The 22,623-nt window shown below is 41.0% G+C and overlaps 1 long non-coding RNA gene across 1 annotated transcript in view; it reads left to right on the forward strand.

The window, feature by feature from the left end:
• LOC125960915 (uncharacterized) overlaps positions 1-22,623 on the forward strand; it is a 113,659-nt gene that overhangs the window by 75,762 nt on the left and 15,274 nt on the right. The window contains exons 8-9 of the long non-coding RNA XR_007471102.1: positions 6,602-6,837; positions 20,309-20,568. This is a non-coding gene — a long non-coding RNA (uncharacterized LOC125960915). The remainder of the gene's footprint in view (positions 1-6,601; positions 6,838-20,308; positions 20,569-22,623) is intronic.

Genomic DNA, 22,623 nt, shown 5'->3' on the forward strand with positions numbered 1-22,623 from the left:
TTCCTTGGACACGCGTGTGTGTGTGTGTATGTGTGTGTGTGTGTGTGTGTGTACTGCCAAAAGATAAACTGAAGCATATTACATTTTTTTAGGAGTTTATTTGAGCAAAAATTGATTTGAACCAGGCAGTACCAAACTGGAAGTGAACAGCAGCGCTTCGCTGACAGGAGCTGGGGAGAGACTTTTATAGAGAAAAGGTGGATGCAAAACAAGAAAATGATTGACTGACTACAGCTTAAAGCCTACTTCGTTGTTTGTGATCGGTTATCCTTAGGTTTTGATTTCGTAACCTTGAGGTATTTACGGGCTTAGATTCTGCATAGGCGGCACCTGCATTATTATTATTAACCACCTGAGTCTAATAGCCTCCTTGTTAAATTAATTTCACAGGACACATGTGGATATGTGTGTCAGTGTGTGTGCACTATTCTGTTCTTCTGTGGGGTGGTGTCGGTAAAAGGGAGGAGTTAGATTACGCCAGGATTTCCAATTTGAGCACATTGGGTACCCAGCTCTGCTAGTCTCTGGTTTGGGTGGGCGGATTCTACTTAGGATGTATTCAATTTTAGATGCTTGTGGGGCTTCCAAGTAGAGATGTCAGAAAGGCATCTATGTCTTTCCAGCATTTAATTCTGGATCTAGAACAGAATCAGTACCATTAGGATCTGTTGAATTAATTTCAGGCAAGAAGACCTGGTAGGAAAAGCTCCTTAGGTGTTTACTATTGCTTGCAAGTTGCTCTAGCAGAAATCAAAGGTTTGCTTTTATAGTCGAGAATGACTTAGAAATGTAAACAGTCACCACCGCCACAAACAAACCACAAATGATGGAGAGGTACCACATTAATTTAATTTACACTAAGGTTTGCATGACAAACACTAGAACCTTCTTGAGAGCAGATTTCTGTAGGTGCCTTGGAAGCATGTTTTATTAGCACGAGTCCTCAATGAACGCTATTTTGAATGTGATGTCCAAAATGAATTTTGCTCAAGGCCAGTGCTGTTTAATTAAAGTAAATGTTGTGACCACAAAGTCTTTAGAGAATGTGAACATTGTCTGAAAGTCATTCACCTCCTACACAGCCACATCATCTGCTCTCCATACTTTGTTATCTTAGGTTCATCTATTCTATGACTTCGTCCATATCCGGGTTGGTGATAATGACTCAGCCTACGCTGAGATGTGCAGAAAAAGTATAGTTTCCAAATTTGTAGGCTGGTTCAAAACTTAGCCCACTAGGGTAAATGATCTCTTTGAGTTATTATTCAGATTCCTCCCTACACCTCATCCTCTCTTAAAACGTCAGAGTAAAGGAGAAAGATCTTCATAGGTTCAGGAAGAAGGGGTTGCCCCATGATTCTCCTTGGGTGAGTGCTGACTGGTGTCTGCTGAGATCTAGTTTAGCTGGCTGCTTCCTCCAGGCATTCTGCAGCTGATGAATTTGTGGTATGTTTCATAGCTCATGGTCCTGATTCTTTCCGCTTCTGTAGTTCACTGTGAGTCTCTGTCAAGTCCTCAAAGGTTCCTGGACCAGGCCATCCACCACAGACCCTAACTCCTGCAAGGTCTCCATGGCTGTACATTCAAAGTCTATGACACAGGCACATATAACTGCCGACTTCTCCATCCCCATGCCCTTTCTTCTTCAGACCTCCAAGGGGAAAGAGTTTTTTTTTTTTTTCTTGTCATTTGCTCATTTTTCTCAAAGTGGCCCCTGTCTTCTCTATTTCAATGGGGCTAAAATGGAGAAGCAGTACAAGGCATATGGAAACACACATTGGAAAGTATTTTGAAAGTAGACTGGTGATACATATTTGGAGTCAGAGAATGCTGATGAGAGGCCCAAGGTAGTGTAAAAGAAGGCCAGGGGAAATCTCAAGATACTCTTTTTTTTTTTCCCTTTTTTTCTTTATAGCTGCGTTGGGTCTTTGCTGCGGTGCGCCGGCTTCTCACTGCGGTGGCTTCTCTTGTTGCGGAGCACGGGCTCTAGGCACACGGGCTTCAGTAGCTGTGGCTTGAGGGCTCTAGAGCGCAGGCTCAGTAGTTGTGGCGCACGGGCTTAGTTGCTCCGCAGCATGTGGGCTCTTCCCAGACAAGGAATCGAACCCGTGTCCCCTGCATTGGCCGGCGGATTCTTAACCACTGCGCCACCAGGGAAGTCCCCTTAAGATATTCTTGATGACAAAGTGCATCCATCCAAAAGTGAGAAAATTGGCCCCTGAAGGAAGAGTATCACATCTCTTTGGGTTTTTTTTGTTGCCATATTTTCTTCATTGGCAAAGAAAAACCTCACTTCTCCTGTAACATAGAGCAGAGTGTCTAAGAAAATGAAATTGATTCAGTTGAGCCAATTGGGACTGTGTGTCCCACATTCTGCTTAGTGCTGTGGAGAAGATAAAAGATAAAAGGCACATTTACTATCCACAAATAGGCTTCAAACTTCTTGGGGAGACATGACCCACACTTAGGAAGCAGTTGATTTATGAGACCAGGTTGGATAGAATTATTGGGGTAAGTGTGTGGCATAGACCTTGAATGCTAGAATAAATGAGGATTGGGAAAACCCCATCGGCTTGGAGACCTCAGGATACAATGGTTCATACGCTACGTATTACGGATGGCTGTGTTGCAGACAGGCAGAGAGGTATGGAAGGGAGAGGGTAGAAGGGAGAGTGTGGACGGTAGGAAGGTGTGGGAGCAGCAAAAACCAAGACCTTGAAGTATAACTGCATAGAATTTCATATCCATATGGTAGCCACTAGCCATATGTGCTTACAGAGCGCTTAAAACATGGCTAGCTCATATCACAGTATTCCTGGAATAATTACCTTGCAGCTCATATCAGTGCAGATTGCCACATCTTCTTAGAAGTGTGCGTGTATTTTTTGAGGACGTCATGATGTCCCTTTAATAATAAAAAGATACAATTTTAAAATGTTTTATCATAGATTATCCATTTAAAAATTTCTATTACAAATGTATACTGTGTAATATGCACAGTATTTTATAACTGTAGTACCTAGGTATATTATCAATAAAATAAATACATTGGAAAAAAAATATGGCTAGCTCAAACTGAGATATCCTGTCACTATAAGATACATACGAGATTAAGACATACGAGATTAAGTCTTAATATGAAACAAAGGTAAACAACAAGGACCTACTGTATAGCACAGGGAACTATACTCAATATCTTGTAATAACCTATAATGGAAAAGAGTCTGAAAAAGAATATATATATGTATATGTATAACTGAATTACTTTGCTGTCCACTTGAAACTAACGCAATGTTGTAAATGAACTATACCTCAATTAAAAACCATGAAAAAAGTAAAATATCTCATTAATAATTTTGAAAATACTAATCACATGTTGAAATGATAACATTTTGGATATATTAAATTATATTATGAAAATCAATTTTCCTGTTTCGTGTTTTAAAAAGTGGCTACTAGAAAGTTAAAAATTCCATGTGTGGCTTGCATTCAATTTTTATCAGACAGCACTGGGAGAAAGAAAGATGTCAGGGAAGGGACGGCCTAGCTGAAGAAATGGGTCTGTGCAGACCACAGGACCCGACTTCTCAAGGCGGACTTTTTTATGTTAAAAAAAAAAAAGCTTCTAGGAAAGTAATTGCTCATTCAGTACTAAAGGCAAGAAAAAGTTCAGTAATATTTCTAAATGAACCATTACTATATGGGTTTCATACAAACTCTAGCAGTTTCACATACATATATATATATATATATATATATATATATATATACATACACACACATATATGGACAGATATGGGTAAGACAACCTTAGTGTATCAGAATCTGTGGCCCCTTGGACTGACTCTGAGGTCCTCTTGGTGTCTGCAACTGTAACTTTGGAGCTGCATCTGGGTAGCCGTGACGGCACAGTTGGCAAGAGAAAACTGGCTATGTTGGGTAGAGCCTTGAGTGTCAGGCGTAGGAGTTGGGACTTTATTTCCTAGGCAGTGAGAAATCTTAAATATCCTACACTCGTCCACCCTTTCCTGTGCTTGTCTAACTGCTGTAGCCTTTTGAGGGGCTCTTGTCTTCCTGCTGACTTTCACTGTTCTTGAAGCTTGGGTATTGTTGGAAGCATCCTTGATGTCCACAGGAAGAAATTGAAGGGGATTCTAAGAGACTGGGTTGAACCTTTCTGGGTGTCCTCAAACCTCTTTTAGAATCACTGGGGGGGTATCTAGTCAAGTCTGCATGCTTGGGTGATAGCTAAGGAACTGCTATGATCTTGTAGCCTGAGACCCTGCTGCCCTCTTGTCTTCTAAGTCTCTTGAAATCCTTTTCCAGCTTGTGCTAAATGCCTGACTTCCATTTTCAATGTCCAGTCCCGTCCTGAAAGATTTGAAGCATCCAACTTACCTGTCAGGTAGAAGATAACCGTAACCCCTTGTCTAAAACCTGCATGTTTGAGGCCATTGCCTGGAAAGCAGGCCTGTGTGGGGCAGTCCTTGTGTTACTGCTGGGTGTCATCTGAGGTTGGTGATAATTATGGTCAATAAGGCCCATACCTGAGGGGTTAAAAGGAGACGTTATAAACTTGGGTAACCTTGCTACTGTTTGGGACACAAAGATTTATTTTCTGGATTCCTCAAGCCTTTCTCGGGAGATTTTGTCCTGTAAGTCGCGTTGACAGATTTATCCTGGACTCCTGTCATCTATGGCTGTTTTCTCACTAAGCAAGTGGAAGACAAAAGCCCGGGAAGGTGACTGCCAGCTGAGAGGTCATTTGTGAATTGGCGCCATGAAGTGGACATAAATTATACGGATTCCGCAAGGCCTTAGCCATTGCTTCTGCCTTGTCCCAGATTTTTTCTTTGTGATGGTTTTGCCATTGGTGTTAGTATTATTGTCTGCAGAGGTAATTAGAGATTTAGGCCTTGCCCGTACAGAGACAGAGGCCATCACAATTCCTCTCATAGGAGGGAGGGTTCAGTTTACACCCATTAAAACAGGCCAGAGGAAATTCCATGATCCCGGCCTTTCCAACAGCATGTCCAGGAACACTTGAAAACTGGTGGACTTGCCCACTTCTCCTGCTCACCCCACCATCACCACCACCCACGGCCAAGGGGAAGATTCCTGTTTGACTTCGGTTCATCCTGAGGGTTTTGGTAGGAAGGGAGTGAAAGGATAAAGGCAATGAGAGGCAAAATGGTAGGAAAATCATAGAACTTTAGTCCTAGAGAGACTTTTAAAGATATCAGGTTCATTGTTTTTTTCAGCCTTTCTTTGGACGTGGAATCCTTTGTTCAAACAGAATTGTTATAGTTAACATTTGTTGAGCTCCTACTAGAAACTGAGGAGTGAACTAAAGGTTTCACACGTATGACCTCATTCAGTCTTCACAAAATCTCCAATGGTAGGTAGTGTGATTGTCTTTATTTTCCAAGCAAAGGAACCAAGACACAGACGTTCAAGAACACACGTGAGGTCACAGAGTTAGGAAGAGGTGCAGCTGGGATGGGACCCTGGCAACTGGCGTCAGAGCTGGTGGGACCCAAACTGGACATGGTGGGGATGTCCTACATGTCACCTCTGTGCCCTAGTGGGGGAATAAAATGAACAGAAAATAAGGGAACTGCTCTGGTTGGAACTGGGGTGAGGTGCAGCCAGACCTGACCCTATACCTCTCACCCCCTCACCCAAGGGCCCTTAAGGGGAGCCAACCTCCTGATCTTGTGAAGTTCCCTCATGTTCCTGGCTGATGAAGCTGAGAAGCTGTGTTTGAAGGTGCTGGGCCTTGCCCCAGGGTCACATAGCCCACTGATACCAGAGTCCAGCCATCTTGATTCCCAGGCCACTGCCAACTCCAAACCCCCAAACAGCAACACCAAGATACCTGACTGCACCTGAAATCCTGTTGTACAATTTTCTCAGAGCTAAAAAGTGACAGAGTAAGCCCAAAGAATAACTAGAATGTTCTACGGAAACACACAGTTTTGACACAACTGGGAAGTGGCACCAACCCTTCCACGTCCCTGCCAACAGCTGATGCCACAGTTGTTTAGGCCAAAGCCTGATTTCCCAAAATTATGCCCACCAAATGCCCGAGGATTTATTCTTAGAATTTCTCACACGGTTTTGGTTGTTACCAAGGCAGCGTCCTTCAGGCTCTAAGCTAACGTGTCCTCCCTGCCCTGCTGACACTTTGGAGTCTGCTTTCTTTTGCTTTGCTGTGCTAAGAGCCCTTCTAGAAGAGCTATTCCACACTTTTTTTAAAGGGGAATTCACTGCCCCTGTCTTCCTCCTTTTAGTGGACTTGCTCCTTCTCAAAGAAAGGAACTTGACATTTTTAATTCAAACTCCCTCAAAGGACTTAAATCTGCCCTGAGGTTAAAAAGGTGCAGGCAGTCCTACTGAAATTCAGTCTTAGTTACTTATTCCACTGCCCACTATGGGTGTCCAAAGTCTTCATGCCTGAGCAAATCTTCCCTGGTCTGGGGAGGGAGTGAAAGTGTCCCTTTGGATAGAGAGGGTGGAGGCAACACCTGGAAAGTTACCTGGGGAGGGGGATGGTTGATTCTCTCTCTCTCTCTCTTTTTTTTTTTTTTGATGTTTATAGCAGCTCCATTCAGAATTGCCAAAATTTGGAAGCAAAGAAGATGTCCCTCAGTGGGTGAATGGATAATTAACCTGTGGTATATCCAAACATGGAAATTTACTCAGCACTAAAAAGAAATGAGCTATCAACTCATGAAGAGACATGGAGAAACCTAAAATGTGTATTACTAAGTAAAAGAAGCCAATCCAGAAAGACCACATACTATATGATTCCAACTGTATGATATTCTGGAAAAGGTAAAACTATGGAGATGGTAAAAAGATCAGCGGTTGACAAGGGTTGGGGGGCAGGGAGGAGTGACTACGTAGAGCACAGTAGTTCTTTAGGGCAGTGAAACTGCTCTGTATGATATTATAACGGTGGATACATAGCATGTACAGCGACAAGAGTGAATCCTAATGTAAACAACAGAGTTTGGGCAATGATGACGGGTCCATGTAGGTTCACCAACTGTTGGTTGATTCTCTTTTGTAGCCCCATGCTCTGTTCCCAAATATGGACGCTGTCTTCCCTAAGCCTGGATCTGAGGATCCAGAAGGAAAGGCTAAATGGTTTTATATCTTTGAAAGCAAGAATTACTCTTTTTTTCAAAACTTTCAAAATTTCTTCCTTGCAACCAGGGCTTGTTTCAGGGGCAGGTGACTTGGGCAGTTGTATAAGGCACTGAGCTCAGAGGGGATCCTCCCTTGAGTTAATGCTCTGCATTCACCATCTTGAATTCTTAATGATTTTTTAACATGGAGTCTGGCATTTTCATTTTGCGCCAAGCCCTGTAAATCACTTTGCCTGTCTCATCTACAGCCCAGTTTGGGATATGTGTGTTTGTGGTGAGCGTAGGATAGAAAAGTTGTATTTGTAAGGGAGTTATGACCCATTCTGGTTTGCAGCCTTTTTTTTTTTTTTTTTTTTATAAAATCTCGTTCTAGCATAAGAATATGTGTTTAATTCTGAGTAAAAGAATCTGTACTATATGAGAAGCATGTGGTTACACTGAATTCAGTATCTCACCTTTGTGAGTTAAAAGACTAGCCATTTCTCAGTGCCTTGTGCTATTTTTGGCTTATAGATCCCGAGACTCCAAAGTATGACCTTTTCTAACCAGTGCTTGCCTTGCTGGCAGTGAAGTTACCATGGGTCAGGGCCCAGATGCTTCATCTGTTGTTTTCCCTGTGGGTACAGAATGAGACTTCCTAATAAAGTAAGGAGTTTCAGACTTGTTTATCATCTTTCTACTTGATAATAATTAAAATAAATCATCAAATTACTTCTAGAAATTTCAGGTCATTACATTCAAAAGACCCAGTGTTATTTTTCAAGGTAAATGTTGAAAAATGCCAACATCGTAACAAATTAGTTTATCCATTTAATCCTCAGTAAAGTCATAATAAAATATATATTGAGTATTTGAAAGAAGACATTAGTAAATATTTCATAATACAGTTATAATTATTAGCAAGATTATCAACATCAGGTTTAAGATACTACAATGAAGAAAAATAACAATAAAATACGGGAAGAACATAAGTAGTTAAGTTATAAAAAAAGATAATGTAGTTCTTAATCTCATTTGTCAAGGAATGTCAAAAACCAGAAGTCTACTTTATTCTGTAATTTAGAGTGAGGCAGGGGCCAATTAAGCCCTGTCATCTAGTTCTGTCGCTCTACTGTTGTTTGTAAATATATATGGAGCGCTAGGCATGGCTGGGTAGTTTTGACCTGTCTTCTGCTCTCTGCCTTCGCAGAGAAGCAGATCAGAATGCTGACCCTCATTTTGAAAGACTGAGTGATGTGTTTGGGGGTCTTTATGCTTTCTTCAGACGTCAAAAACTCAAGGAACTACAAGGGGCCACATGGGCAAACAAAATGGGTGTGTGCCTGCGAGGGGACTGGGATGAATTGGAGACCCATGTCCAGTCTCAAGTGGCCAGCCCTATACAGTTGACCGGAGGGAACAGTGTTGTCAGAAGTTCTGATTTTTCACAAAGTGTAGGTCGTCTTCACCGAGAGATTTGGAATGTTGGCTTGTGAATAAAAAATTTTTAAATTTCACTGTCCAAAAAGCAAACAAGCATCTATGGCTACATGTTGCCATGGGTTACCCATCTTCAGCCAGTATCCTGTGTTCTTTTGTGTGGCCTGGGGCGTGGATAAGAGTAGAGGGCAAGGAAGACATCTTAGGGACCTTGTTTCCAGACTCAATTTGTTTTCATCAGCTAGAGTAAACAGATGCCTTTTTCATTAGGTTATGGGGCAACCCTTTTCTTGTTCGAATTTCACATGGTTCCTTATTCGTGGACTCCAGTTGCCTAATTACAAAATAGGAGTGAAAACCTCCTGGTCTTTACTTCACATTGAAGATTAGAAAAGAAAGCAGTAGGTACAGACATTTCTGACTGAGCAGTGTGCAAAGAACAGGACCACATGGAGAAGAGGGGAAAAACATAACTGTCTGGCTATTATTTGACTTAATCAACATAAAAGCTCTGCATACCATTCTGACATATATAATGGAACTGAGCATATTTTAATGGGGAAATGACCTAAGTGACCCCATCATTCTTCACCTTGAAATTTTATGAAATCAAATAATTGACTTCTTAGGATTTATGAACTATTTTCCTTACTGGTGAGCTCTTAGTCTAAGCTAAGTATTTTTGATCAAGTTAGTAAATAAAGCCATTATCATTTATTTGTATATAGAATTATAATCATTCCTGTGTACAATTTATAACTGTGGATGTTAAATTTTATGGAATCAAATAACTAGAATATTAGAATAATCTGTGTCTCCCACTAGCAGCTTTCTTAGATTACCCATCTTTATTTCTGAAAGCGAGCCAAAATTGGTTTATTTTGATGGAAATGTGTGTGTGTGTGTGTGTGTGTGTGCACATTGTGTGGGTTGTGCATGCATATGTGCTTATGGTGTGGCATGGTGTGGTGTGTGTGTGTGTGTGTGTGTGTGTGTGTGTGTGTGTCTTCCCAGAGAGCAGCTTTTGATATTTACAGACTCAATGCTGTGGCCAAAGTTCATTACAGGACACCCACCTTCAGGGATGCATATAGTTCTTGCAATTATCCCTAATGGATTATCCCTAATTTCTGTCTTCCTCCTTGCTCGCTGTTTTCGTTTCGTGCCTACCTCATTTTCCCTCTCACCAGCTTAGTGACTGTCTCCTAGGACTCTCTTCAAAGCCAAGTGTAAATCTTCTAATGATTGACTTCTTTTTCTCCAGTTTTACGCTTCCAAATTTTCCTTCTGAACCATCAGAGGCCATCTTCCCATCATATTTCTTTTTCTTCCTTCCCCTGAATGTTTCCTACTTAGCCCTATACTTCAAACCGTTTCTTCATTCCTTACAGTTTGGTATACTCTTCTTTCAGCCCCACCTTGTTACCTAATTTCTTGAATTCTTAGATCTTTTTCTTGCTTCCAACCCATTTTTCTTCCCCATTCAGAAAAATGCTTTTTTTCTTCACTGCATCGTCTCTCCTGAGAATTGAACTCACAATTTCCCCTCATCTCTCTCTGCCCCCATTTTGTCTCTTTCCTCTTTCCTCCTCTTCTTTCTTTGAGCCTTCTTATATTCTCAGCTATTTTCAAAAAGCATTTAAAGCAGCTTGCAAAGATGTTTTCAATAGAGTGAATTAAAGAAAGAAATTTAAGAGCGAGACATGAAGAGAGTTGGGATAGAAAATGTGATGTGAATGAGAAGTGCGGTTAGTACACAACCTCAGCCGTAGTCGAATTCCCTGGGGACTCCTTGCTTTTTCCTCTTGCTTTTCTCTGGTGATCTTTCTCCCTGGAAGCACGTCAGAGAAGACTTCCCGGAGCTCAAGGGTCAAAAGGCACTGTGATCACTTAGTCAACAGTTTGTTGGTGCCATAGCTAAAAGCTGGGGTGACAACAGCTGGCCTTTGGAGAGTGTCCAAATACCAGCCATTTTATTACTGACACCAGAACTTACTGACAACTGCTTTTCAAAGGGAAAATGCCAGTCATGAAAGAGTTGGGTGTCACCTCCCAGTCTGCATCTAGGCCTCATCACATGGTCACCCAAGAATGGATCGTGGGTCACCCCCAGTTGCTATCAAGTCGCCTCCGCCGGACTGCACTTGCCATTCCCTTTCTAGTTTTGCAAAAGCCCTGTGAGCAGTTTCCAGAGCTCTCTTCCACCATCCCCTTCAGGCCCTGGGCTAGAGGCCATTTCTGTCCCTGGAGTTTTTTGGGGCTTGGGACCATGGCAATTTCCTGGTGGCTGGTTCTACTATTGATCTTGATTTCCTTAACTATTTCTTCTTCTTTCTTCTGGAAATTTATGCCCGTTTCTGGCATCTGCCCCATTCTCTATGAACACTCAGGCAGAGAATTCATTTGATTTTTTTTTTTTTTGCCTCTTCTGGCAGTAAATTTCCCTTGCCATTTCCCTGACCCCTTGTTCCTTACGTACTTAAAAATGTCTTGTTTGTTTCAACCTCTTTTATAATTTATCTTGCGTTCATTCTGCACCTTTGCTCGTCTTATCATTTTTTTCACTGCCTTGATTTTCCTCTGTAATAGTCAAGGACCTCCTCCACCTGTATTTTATATCTTGCCTAAATGCCCCTTCTTTGCCTTTGAATGATCTTCCGGACCCCAGCTTCCTCTCCCCTCATCTCCTCCCTCTCCCTTGCATGCCCTGCCTATTTATTTATTACCAGGTACTGCCTATTGGCCGGTAATCACTTACATTGCTTTTCCATTTTTTTTCTTCTCCCTTGCACCCTATTGCTTTATCCCACTGTCACTCTTGCCATAATTTTTCAGCCACCTACGACTCTTCTGAGTTGAGATGACTTGCTGCTGCCTCTGCCGCAGGCGCAGTGTGACACAGAAATCCAGCCCACCTGTCTCTTCTTTCTTCTTGCAATGAAGAGCCACGTTATTTCAAGTGCCTACCCATCGTATAAGAAATCACTCTCCAACCATATGGCCTAACTTATGGCTGCAAATAAAAATTCCCCAATGTTTTGCTCCTCACAAGTTTTCACTTCCCCAGCACAGCTTGGGAAGTCCAAGACGTTAAAATCCCTACGGAGTGCATATTTTCATGAAAATTCACTTTCTACTTCTAGAATATTTCTTCTACTCACAGAGACTTGACTTTTCAACAGCATTATAGTGTCACAACTTTTCTAGCCTGACGCCCACCTCTGCCTGTGCTGCTTTTTTAAGGAAGGCAATTTTGAGTGGTTGACCTAGTTTGTTTTCCTCATTCATGGGCTAGAGGAGTTATCCTAGTATAAATATAGGCTTTAAGCTCTTTTTCACTCTAACTTATGAATCAAAGCTCATATTAAAACAAAAAGGCGTATTTCATTTAAGTGGATTCTGTTTCTGGGGTCTTGTGTGAGTGGATGCAGGGCTACTTTCTACAGTGCTCACAGTGGTAATACTGTAACATTGCCTCAAACTCAGCCACTCATGTGCAAAGCCAGGGCATTGTAAGCAGTTGTGGCAGCTGCATGGGGTCCCTTAGGACCTGATCCTTCTCCAGAGATGTTATAGAACAGCTTTGGAATTAAAAATCGGCACTAAATATACTTTGGTGTGGTGTATATTATGGAGATAACTTCTGTAATTAATTGGCTGATTGAAGTGATTGACTCATTCATTGATTCGTTCTTCATTCCAAAGACTTTCTGAGGATAGGAACAACGCTGGCCATATCATCACTTTGATCCACTCCATGTTCACACAGTTTGGTAGAACTAATTTCTCCAAGGCTGTGGTCCATACCTGGTTATTAGGTCTTGACTTGATTACTGTTGACTGAGAGGTTTCCTGAGTTGTGATTTCCTATGTAGTCATTAGAGCATCCATTGCTTGTGGAAAGAAATCAGCAGACATGGGTTATTCTCTGGGCTCCACGCCTAGGTCACCGTGGGGTAAATGACTTAACTGTTGATGTCTATTTTTCAGTTTATATGTCTTAAGAGCAGTGCTTTTCATTCCCTCTGGCTCCCAGTGATGCCTTGAGAGTGATAGGACATGGCCCTAGGAAGCAATTGAAAGGAAGAGCCGAGTACTGGTTAAGTAGATTTGCACTTACGATGTTAGATTTAACAGCCTTGCCTGGTAGATTTCGAATCACCGCTCCTTTGAAAGCTCTACTCTCTGAAGTCTTCTAGAATTCCCAACATATGATACAGAGATGATAGATTTACCTGTCCTAACATCTTAGAGAGTGTTCTAGAAGACAGGGACTTTAAAATTTATTTGATGGCCATCCCTTCCACTTTTTTCTGTGTCTCAGTTACACACCCTCAAAATGTTCATCTTTGAAATATGATGCTGAATCATTTATTAACCTTTAAAGTATACCTTGGGTACTATGCGATGCTATGTTCTTACTGTTAATTCTTGGATCATGTTCTCAAAGGTGACTATATGTAGCACACTGTCAGGGATTTGGGGGAAATTTTCCCTTTCCTTCCCTAGGAAAACCAGTAAACAACGTTCCCATCCTTATCGTAGTTCCTGATATTTTTTTTTACAAGAAAAACACTTTATTCCACAATTAAATATAGGATGGTATCAAAATAGCCCTAGGAGGAGTAATACAGATTTACATTTAAACCAAGGTTTAAACATGTGATACTGGACTCTTTTCTGGGCAGATCTGGCTAATCTGGAGACATCCTAGGTTCCTGAAATGTAGGAGTGAGACCTGAAAACAGATTCTGTCATCCTCACAATTTTGCCTTTTGCATTTTCTCAGTCCCTCTTATCACTCTATCCCAGCTACTTTTTTAAAAAATTGAGATTTAGTTGATTTACAATATTATATAAGTTTCAGGTGTACAACATAGTGCTTCACAATTTTTAAAGATTTTACGGTATCTAAGCTACTTTTAAGAAGCCTTAGTTTGCTTTGCAGAGCCCTGGATTCTTCAGATTCCATGATATTATACTTTTTGACTAAGGTGGAGACAAGATCCACAGAGCAGACTGGTGAAGGTGGGTCGAGTGTTGTGGGAGAATCATTAGAAAATAACCGAGCTTTCCCCACCCCCTCAGCCAGGAAGGGGTCGGAGGACCCTGTTTCTCCAGTGGCTTCTGTTCCTGCCACTCAGCACAGAAGTTTCAGATGGGGCCAACACACCTTGAAGGGCTAGCAATCTCCCTTCTTACCTCTAAAGATGAGCTGTTTTTATTAGTCAGCTGTCGCCTCAATACCATCCATAAAAAAATACCGCAAAACCTGGTGGCACACAAAAAATATTTCTTGCCTACATGTGTGTTGGTTGGCTGGTCCAGGCTCGGCTGGGTGTGGCTTAATTTGTATCTGGGTTCAGGTCTGCTTCATGTGTCTCCTGTCATCCTGGGACCTGCAGCTCCAGGAAGCTCTTCTTATGGCCATACATAAAGAGAGCAAGCCTGCTTAGCAAGCCAATTTCCAGTTGTTCTAGAAAACTCCAAGAAGCCAAGGCAAGTCACATGACAAAACCCAAAGTCAAGGGGTGGGAAAGAGAATTTTGTTGACCAGGAGGCCATGTTGAGGGTGTGACTATTTAATACTACTGTAGGAGATCGGGGCCGATTGTTAAATATACCGCCGGCTCTGATCAAATAACATTAAAACTATTGGACATCCTCAAAGACTAAGACACTTAAAAAAGTGCCTGGACTTTTAAAGGGTAAATATTAATAAGAATAGCATACATTAATTTTTATGGTAAATTATAAAATAATAGAATATTTTCTATTATTCCAAGCTCCTCCATATTCAATCTTATTTGGGATCTCAGACCAAATGTAGGATATATGTGAGTGCGCTTGTATTTTTAACCATTTATCGAGCACTGACTCTAAGCTAGGCATTATGCTAAGTAGTTGTATGTTCATTATCTTATTTAATCTGTTCCCCGTTCCCACGAATATGGCATTATTATCCACTTTTGAGAAGTCTGAGCCTGAGAGAGCTGATGAGACTTAACCAAAGTCACAGAGCTATTAAGAAGTAGAAGCAAAAACTCACCAGGTGGCTTCAAAGCATTTTCTCATATCTGCTGTGCTATGTCCTGCCCTCCCATCATATGAAATCAACAAGCTATGACATCGATGTTATCATTTTCATTTCACGGATCTGCAAAAAGAGAAACAGACAAGGAAAATGGATCCTGGTGCACAGGGGTGGTGCTAGCACCAGAATCGTCGTGTCCTAGACCCAGTCCCTTGGTGGCTTCAGTGCTGGCCTCAGACTGACTACTGGGATTCATTTATTTTTTAACCCCTTGTGCTTGTTGGTGTTCTGTCCCTTCTTCCTACTGCCTCTTTCTCTCTGGGTTCTTTAGTCCTCACCTAGATTGAGCTGCTTCTTTATAGATCTCTTGGGAGGATGAGCTGTGATGAAATCACATCACTATGCTTCCCACCTCTCTGCCAATTTGGGTTTATTTCTGTTCAGACACGGATTTGGCTGGCAGGGCTGTTGACAGTTATATGCCGAATTATTTCAGGTTGTTCCCCAAGCCTGGTCCACAAAATGGAATCAAGCAAAGGATACTCTGACTGTTTTTAGGAGGCACACTCTAGAGAACAGAGAATGCCGTGCTTCAAGGGCCAGCACCTCCAGGGGCTGGGATGATGACAGCTCTGGACTGATGTGTGTTTAAAATAGATTTATATAGGTTCACGAAATGATTTTCTAGAGTAGTTGTGGAGGGGAAAAGAAGCCACAAAAAGCAACTTGAGGGAGGGATAACTTGGGCGAACAACAGCTTGACTTACTTTACTTTGATTATTGGGGGTTTTTGTCGAAGCGTGTACCGATAGGCTAAATCTCGTTCCGTTTATACCTCCTTCTGCATCTCTGCTTCAAAGTTGTGGAAACCAGCGGCTTCCCTGAATTTGATGGCTGTTAGATGAACTTGGGCTCTCCCTGAAAACTTTCTTAGTACCTCCCAGGAGCCAAGGGCAGGCAGGCCCTCCTTTGCCGGGATGTTATTCTGGACACCACGCCCTCCCTGATGTGAAACACCCTCCTCTGTGGTCAAAAACTGGAGCGAAAGAGCCAACCCTGAGGCCGGGATTGGGGAGGAATGTGAGGGGCCACCCCTCCCTCTAGGCGTTCATGGCACCATGGCCACCGCATCACTGAATCCCAGTGTTACCAGGTTAACAGAGGTTAAAAGAAATAGTGACCTGAGACTAGCATAGGCTTGGAAACAAACAACTTGTCATAAAGTTGAATGTAAGAGGGAATGAAGTATTAAGTAGGGAAGGGGTTGCAAATGCGGCTTCTCTTACTGATGTTCTGGTTATGGTTCATTGTTTACTAATATCGGGGTAAGGGAGGGAGAGAAACACAAACCAGATGGAAAATAAGATAAACATGCACAGTGGGAAAAGCAGTGAATTGATGGTGGGGAGACTGGGCATTGTCCCTTTTCCATGGGCAGTTGTGTAGTTTGGGGAAAGTTACTTAATTTCCCTATGCCTTCTGTGAAAAGAATTAGGGCCGAACCCAAACTGCTTCCTATAGAGAGTTGATTTGAGGAACTAATGAAATAAAATACATGAAAGAATTTTGGAAATGGGAAAGTCCTATCCAAATATCAGGGTTTATTATTCTTTCTTAATCCTGCCATTCCACTGCCCTCTCCTCTCAAAGAACAGAAAAAATGTTGGCACAGGATAATGTTCACAGTTTGGAAGGAGAAGTAAGTTGTTGCCTTTGCACCCTTCATGCTAACATCTGTCACCCCAGCTCTGACAGCTGCTTCGAAGTTTCCACTCTGAAAGTAACAAAACAGGGTTGGGTCAGCCCCCAGTCTCTACTCTGCCGTGATCCAAACCTTATTAAAAAATTAACATCTCTTTTTTCCATATGCTTGGAAAGAGGCCATGAAGGAAAGCTCTCGACAGTCTTTTTATCCTGTTTTTCATCTGGTTTGGGTTTCTCCCCTCCCCCACCCCAATATTAGCAAATTATAAAATGTAACCAGGACATCAATATGAGAAGCAGCATTTTGGAAACCTTCCCCACTTAATAATTTATTCCCTCTCACACAAAACTTTGCGATGAGTTGTTTTGTTTCTCAGTACCCCATCCAAGAAAATCTCCCATTCAGTAATATTAATAATAATATATTTTTAAACCTTGACTTCAAATTACAGTAAGTGCCAAGAGGCTTTAGTTGCTATTTTGTTGAAATAATATCAGGTTCCCTGCGATGCTTTACATAGCTGTCATCTCTGTGATATGATACTTCTGTGATTTATTGACTTACTAAAAGTGCTGTCATTGACTTGTCATAATAAACTTTTCTTAAAATATGAAAGCATAGAACATTGAGTAATAGCTCAAACCAGGACACAGCCTCAGTTAGGTTGTGGATTTGGATTTGGCGGCCTGAAGTTCATCTCTTATGCCTTGAAGATGAAAGTTCGGCCTTCGCCTCCTCACACTCCTTCCTCTGCTCCCCCTACCCCCCGCCCCAGGCTTAGTTGTCACCAAATAGATGACCTGAAGGACTGACCATAAGTTTCAGCCCAAGGGTCAGTGCTGTGTCTGGAAAGGCTTTCCAGTGGCCTCAGCAGAGAGAATTCCAAACGCTGGGATTCTCACCCGACTAATTTGTCTTTGTCAACGGGCTTTGCATCCACCGGGGTGGTGGAGGGGTTAATCTTTTTCACAAAGGGAAGCATAGTTGGCCATGGAATCTGAGTTTTTTGTGCATGGAAAGGGGAGCAGGGAGGAATTTTGAATCAGGGACTACCCAGATAGAACCATGAGAGCATGGAAGATTCGTAGTTAAGTTTCTGCCTCCGTTCAGGGATCTGTACCTCTGCCCCTGTCATGCCTGCCAGCTGGTCCTCTTGACTTTGGAAGGAGGTTGATCCTGGTGACCTGACCACTATTATCCATTGAAATATGCATACTCTGACTCTGGTCTTCCCAGATTCAGCTGGCTGTTCTGATAAGTTTGTGGTGATGGGACAGGGTTGGGAGATCCTCCCCATGTAATATACATGTATTTAAAGTGGAGGTTTAGGTAAATCAGTAAAGGTACAAGTCCTAGATCCCAGGAGTATAGGAGTGGGGTAAGGTTGGGGGATAAGGGAACAAGAGAGGTAAGGGGGATAAAAAGGAAAGCTAAAAATAGAAATGAGAAAGGACAAACAAGAAAGTCAAGTGATAAACCACAATCTTGAATAAGGAAATGCAGTAAAGCATTTATGGGTATATATTTTTATAAATATATATGCACAAACACACAGCCAAAGCCCTAACAGGTTAATTAACTGTCACCAAATTACCTTTGAGAGTCTAAATTTTAATGTAACTTTTAACCAGATCAAATCTTATATAAACTATTAAAAAATTTTTTTGGTTTTCTTTATCCACAGAAATTCCACTTGCATAGAAGGGTTGAGTGAGAGATTTTGTCATCATTTTTTAACTGAGGGAAACACGTTTTGAGAAGAAACCATGTGTATCTGTAGCAATATATAATACATACCTTTGAAGTTTCATTACACTTTAAAATCATTTTGTCACGTTAAAAGTATAAATATATAAACGTATTTAAATATATGAAGAATTTTGAATGCTCACAAAATGACCATGCTTGGACCATCTGGAGATATGAAGGCTTGAACAAGGCTCCAACAAAAAAACCCAGCAAACAAAGTATGCTCAACAAAAACTTGCTTACCGACAGGTAACAAGTCAAGGTGTGTGGTAAGAGACACAAAATTTATGTAGAGAAAATGTTTGTGTTTTAAACCAAAAATTCACTTGAGAAAGACTCCTGATTTTATTGTTGTTATGATTTCACATTTCGAGAATAAAAAAGAAAAGATACAGAAATTAACTTTCCTTATTCAACCAGCCCTTTTGTGGCTAATGCTTGGTGTTGTCAGTGCCAATGGATCAAAAATATTGAGGGCCGTTCAATTTGTTCTCCCAGGATAGAATGCTAAGAAATCAGTCACTAAACCTATATCACAGAACTGCTCAGAGAATGAGATAGAAAAGCATTTTGAGACAGGAATAAAGACACAGGCCTACTAGAGAACAGACTTGAGGATATGGGGAGGGGGAAGGGTGAGCTGTGACAAAGCGAGAGAGAGGCATGGACATATATACACTACCAAACGTAAGGTAGATAGCTAGTGGGAAGCAGCCTCATAGCACAGGGAGATCAGCTCAGTGCTTTGTGACTGCCTGGAGGGGTGGGATAGGGAGGGTGGGAGGGAGGGAGACGCAAGAGGGAAGAGATATGGGAACATATGTATATGTATATCTGATTCACTTTGTTATAAAGCAGAAACTAACACACCATTGTAAAGCAATTATACCCCAATAAAGATGTTAAAAAAAAGAAAGCATTTTGAGAGAGAGAGGGCTTTCAATGGCTCTATAAACATAAAATAAAATATTTTCAGTTACCGGTTACTGGAAATGTATGAGATGGTCCTCTTATTGCTACTCTAGATCTTAAGCCTCTTGAGAATAGGCATGAGATAATCAGACAATCAATAGGCTATAGGGTCCAGGAGATACACTAGGCACCGTGAAGATTCTTTCTTTTTTTTTTTTTTTCTCCTGCAAAAATATTTATGGAGCTCGTATTATCTTCTAGGTCCTTTGGAAAGTGCAACCAACGCAGCAGTAAACACATCTTAAGATTCTTCATGGTGTTTACATTCTAGCAGAAAGAACTGATAAAACATGAAGAGTTGTTTTTTTTTTTTTCCTAAGCCTCAAATTGCTTACAAGCTGGATTGGATTGAAAAGAAACACATTTGAAAGAGCAAAGGCAAGATAGTATATCATAAAAAGGGCATATGTTTGAACACTTCAGAACTTCTGAAGAATAGAAATCCATGAGCTATGGAAGACTTTGAAAGGAGATCCAGTATTTTTGGCCTTGAAAGATGAATGAGGTTGAGAAGGGAAGAGGGAAGGGGTTCTTGACAGGAGGAGCATCAGTCGGCAGGGATGAGAATAAAGGGGTCTGCATCCTCTTTATATTCAGCGGATCTAGTTGGGGGCCAAGGACTGGATGGGCATCCTACAGGGAGGCACCCTTTCCTGTTCCTCCTTTAAGCTCTTATTGTTGACAGAATGAGGGAAAGGCTGGCTTACAGCACATGTTAGCATTGGTAATATTCCTGCAGGATGACACACCAAGGGGGTGCCTTTACCCATATTTGAAATCAATGCCTTGTTGACAGAACTTTTTCTTGGAGCTGGAATGCAGGAAGACCCATGGGTCTCATGTTGCTCTCCCCTGGAAAAGCTGGTAAGAAACCAGGGTTGGACTTGTAACTCACAGGAGCCTGGCATAGGACACAAGGAATTTGGTGTGGCTCACTCAGGAAACCAATTGATTGGGACTCAGATAAACCAAACATAAAATGCAAATCCCTATGCTCTTCTGAGGTTGTCCATTTCAGGACTAAATTTAAAGGTTTAAAGGGATTTTTCCCCTTGGGGAAGAGTTAAGTGGAGAGGAAGCTATGTAAAGGAAAAGAAGTCAGTTCTTCATTTTTTTTCGGAGGGCATTCACAAGGTAAAAAGAATTGTAGATCCAAACTGAAACAGAGAAACACGATTATTTTAGAGAAAGTCAGTCAAATCCTTTGTTTGCTGTTATGGAAACAAAACAACTGCTGAATTGAATGATCCTAATGTTATATTTTTTCTTTTTCAGCTGTTCTTAGAAACTTGTGGAGACATAGCAGAAGTTTACACAGTCTTAGATTAATTCCATAACCTGTGTAAAAAATTAACTGCCTCAGAGATAGACCTAACATTCTAAAAGGAAATGCATGGAGTCTGCACAAACAACCACAGAAAAATAAACGTTACATTCAAAAAATCAAGAAAAGCATTTGAAGAATAAAATTACAAATTTAATAAACTGCACAGTGGCTTCTTGAAGGACAAGCATGTGTCTTCCAAAGAGGTCTGGTGAGTCTTTGCAATACAGCATGAACTAATGTGCTTGTTATATTTTGACATAAAATCCAATATATAGAGAGAAGCAGCTAGGAGGACATGTTTATTTAAAATAAGTGAGGAAAGAGATTGAATAAATAAATAAGTGGGAGAGAATGCACAAATCTTCCGTAAAGAAGAAATCCAAATACTGTAAGTAGATACCCGCTCTCTAGGAGATAAAGCTTAATTCCCCTCCTTCTCAAGTGGGTGTTGGATGTAATGACATGCTTCCAAAGAATAGAGTATGGGAAGGAAAAAATAGTAACTTTACAGAGGAGAAACCTGGCAGATCCCATCTTCACAGAGTGAGCAAGGTGTATATCAGCAGTAATAAATCATGTTGATGTCCACAGAGCCTCTTATATGATGCAATGAGAAGGGTACTTGAACTCTGTGGTATTCTTTCCAAAAATCCACAACCCCAGTCTGGTCATGAGAAAACATGAGACAAACTGAGGAATGTTCTACAACATACATATTCCTCAAAATGGTCAAGGTCATGGGAAACAAGGAAAGACTGAGTGGGTGTCACCAGCCAGAAGATTGTGGAGGTGTGACTAAATACACAATGGTATCCTGGATTGAATTCTGGAACGGAAAAAAGGACAGTATTGGAGAAACTGGTGAAATCCAAATGAAGTGTGGAGTTTAGTTAATAGTAATGTACGAATGTTGATTTCTTAGTTTTGGCAAGTATATCATGGTCATGTAAGATGTTAACACTGGGAGAAGCTAGGTGAAAGGTATACAGGAACTCTCTATTATCTTTGCAACTTCTCCGTAAATCTAAAATTATTCCAAATGATTACTGCTCTTTCTTTTCTCTCCTGTCTATTCTCCATCCTAGATTCCATGAGTGTAGGACTTGTACCTTTATCTAATTTCTCTGTCTCATGAAAGGCAAAGCTGTTCTTTGCTAAGTAGAAGCAGACAATAAAAAATTCTCCCTCATTTAAAGCTCTTTGTTTTTTTATTTTTTTTTGGCTTTTTCTTTGGTGCCATGAGGTCCCAGTATATTTATAAAACTCTCGAGTTATCTTTACTCATAAAGTCATGAGAAAGTAAATTTTTTAAAAATCTGAAAATGTTAATACCCCTAAAGATTAGATTCAAAAGACTGTAAATAGCTAGATTATCAAGTAAAGATATATTTCAAGTGAAACACCAACTGTATTTTTAAATGCCACCAATCCTTGAAGTTCTGTTATGAAACCTCACATCCTGAGCACAATATTTCAGAATATCCAAGCGAAGGACAAAGGATCAAAGATATACTTTCTTCTTATTTAAGGGTCTTCTTTCATTTTATTGCAGGGCCCTGGGGTAGCCTCTCAGCTTCACCCAGTGTTCACCAATCACTTGCTAATAACTGGAGCTGAAAGAGGGCTCTGCCCTAATGCCATTATGTTCAAGAGCCATGATTGATTGTGTTATAGTATGTTTTTGAAACCTAATTACTGTCTGAGTGAGTATCTGAACTCATTAATCTTTAGTCCTGTAAATAAGTAAAATTGACTAAATAACTGGATTTCTCTAATGATGGTTTAGGTTATCTTTGGACCTACTGCCTTGCCCTACCCTCTTCGGGGCAGCAAATTATTTTGCTTAATGGTAATTGCTCCCCAGTTTTGAAATCAATTTGTAAAAGTCGGCTTATAAAACAATTTTCTATGTTGCCCTGTGATTGCTTGGTCCCTACTCTGTCTTTGTGGTATAATGAGCACATCCCGTGATGTGTTCACAAGCCACTGTATTTGCTGATGACCCTCCTTTGTGAGGAGGGTCACATCGCTTAATGAGATAAGAGGCTGTGTGTGTGTGTGTGTGTGTGTGTGTGTGTGTGTGTGTGTGTGTGTGGTGTGAGAGGGAGGGATGGGTTGGAAGAATGGCTTTCTTTTTCCTTACTAACTCTACCTTGTTTTTTTCCTCCCCACCAAAAGAGAAGAGAATTTCATATAGCATGGCCTGTTTCATATACTCCAAATAAGGTAGTAATCAGTAAAGGCGATTTCCTTCTCTTTTCTC

This window comes from Orcinus orca, chromosome 13 (assembly GCF_937001465.1).
Source record: "Orcinus orca chromosome 13, mOrcOrc1.1, whole genome shotgun sequence".
Classification (NCBI taxonomy): domain Eukaryota; kingdom Metazoa; phylum Chordata; class Mammalia; order Artiodactyla; family Delphinidae; genus Orcinus; species Orcinus orca.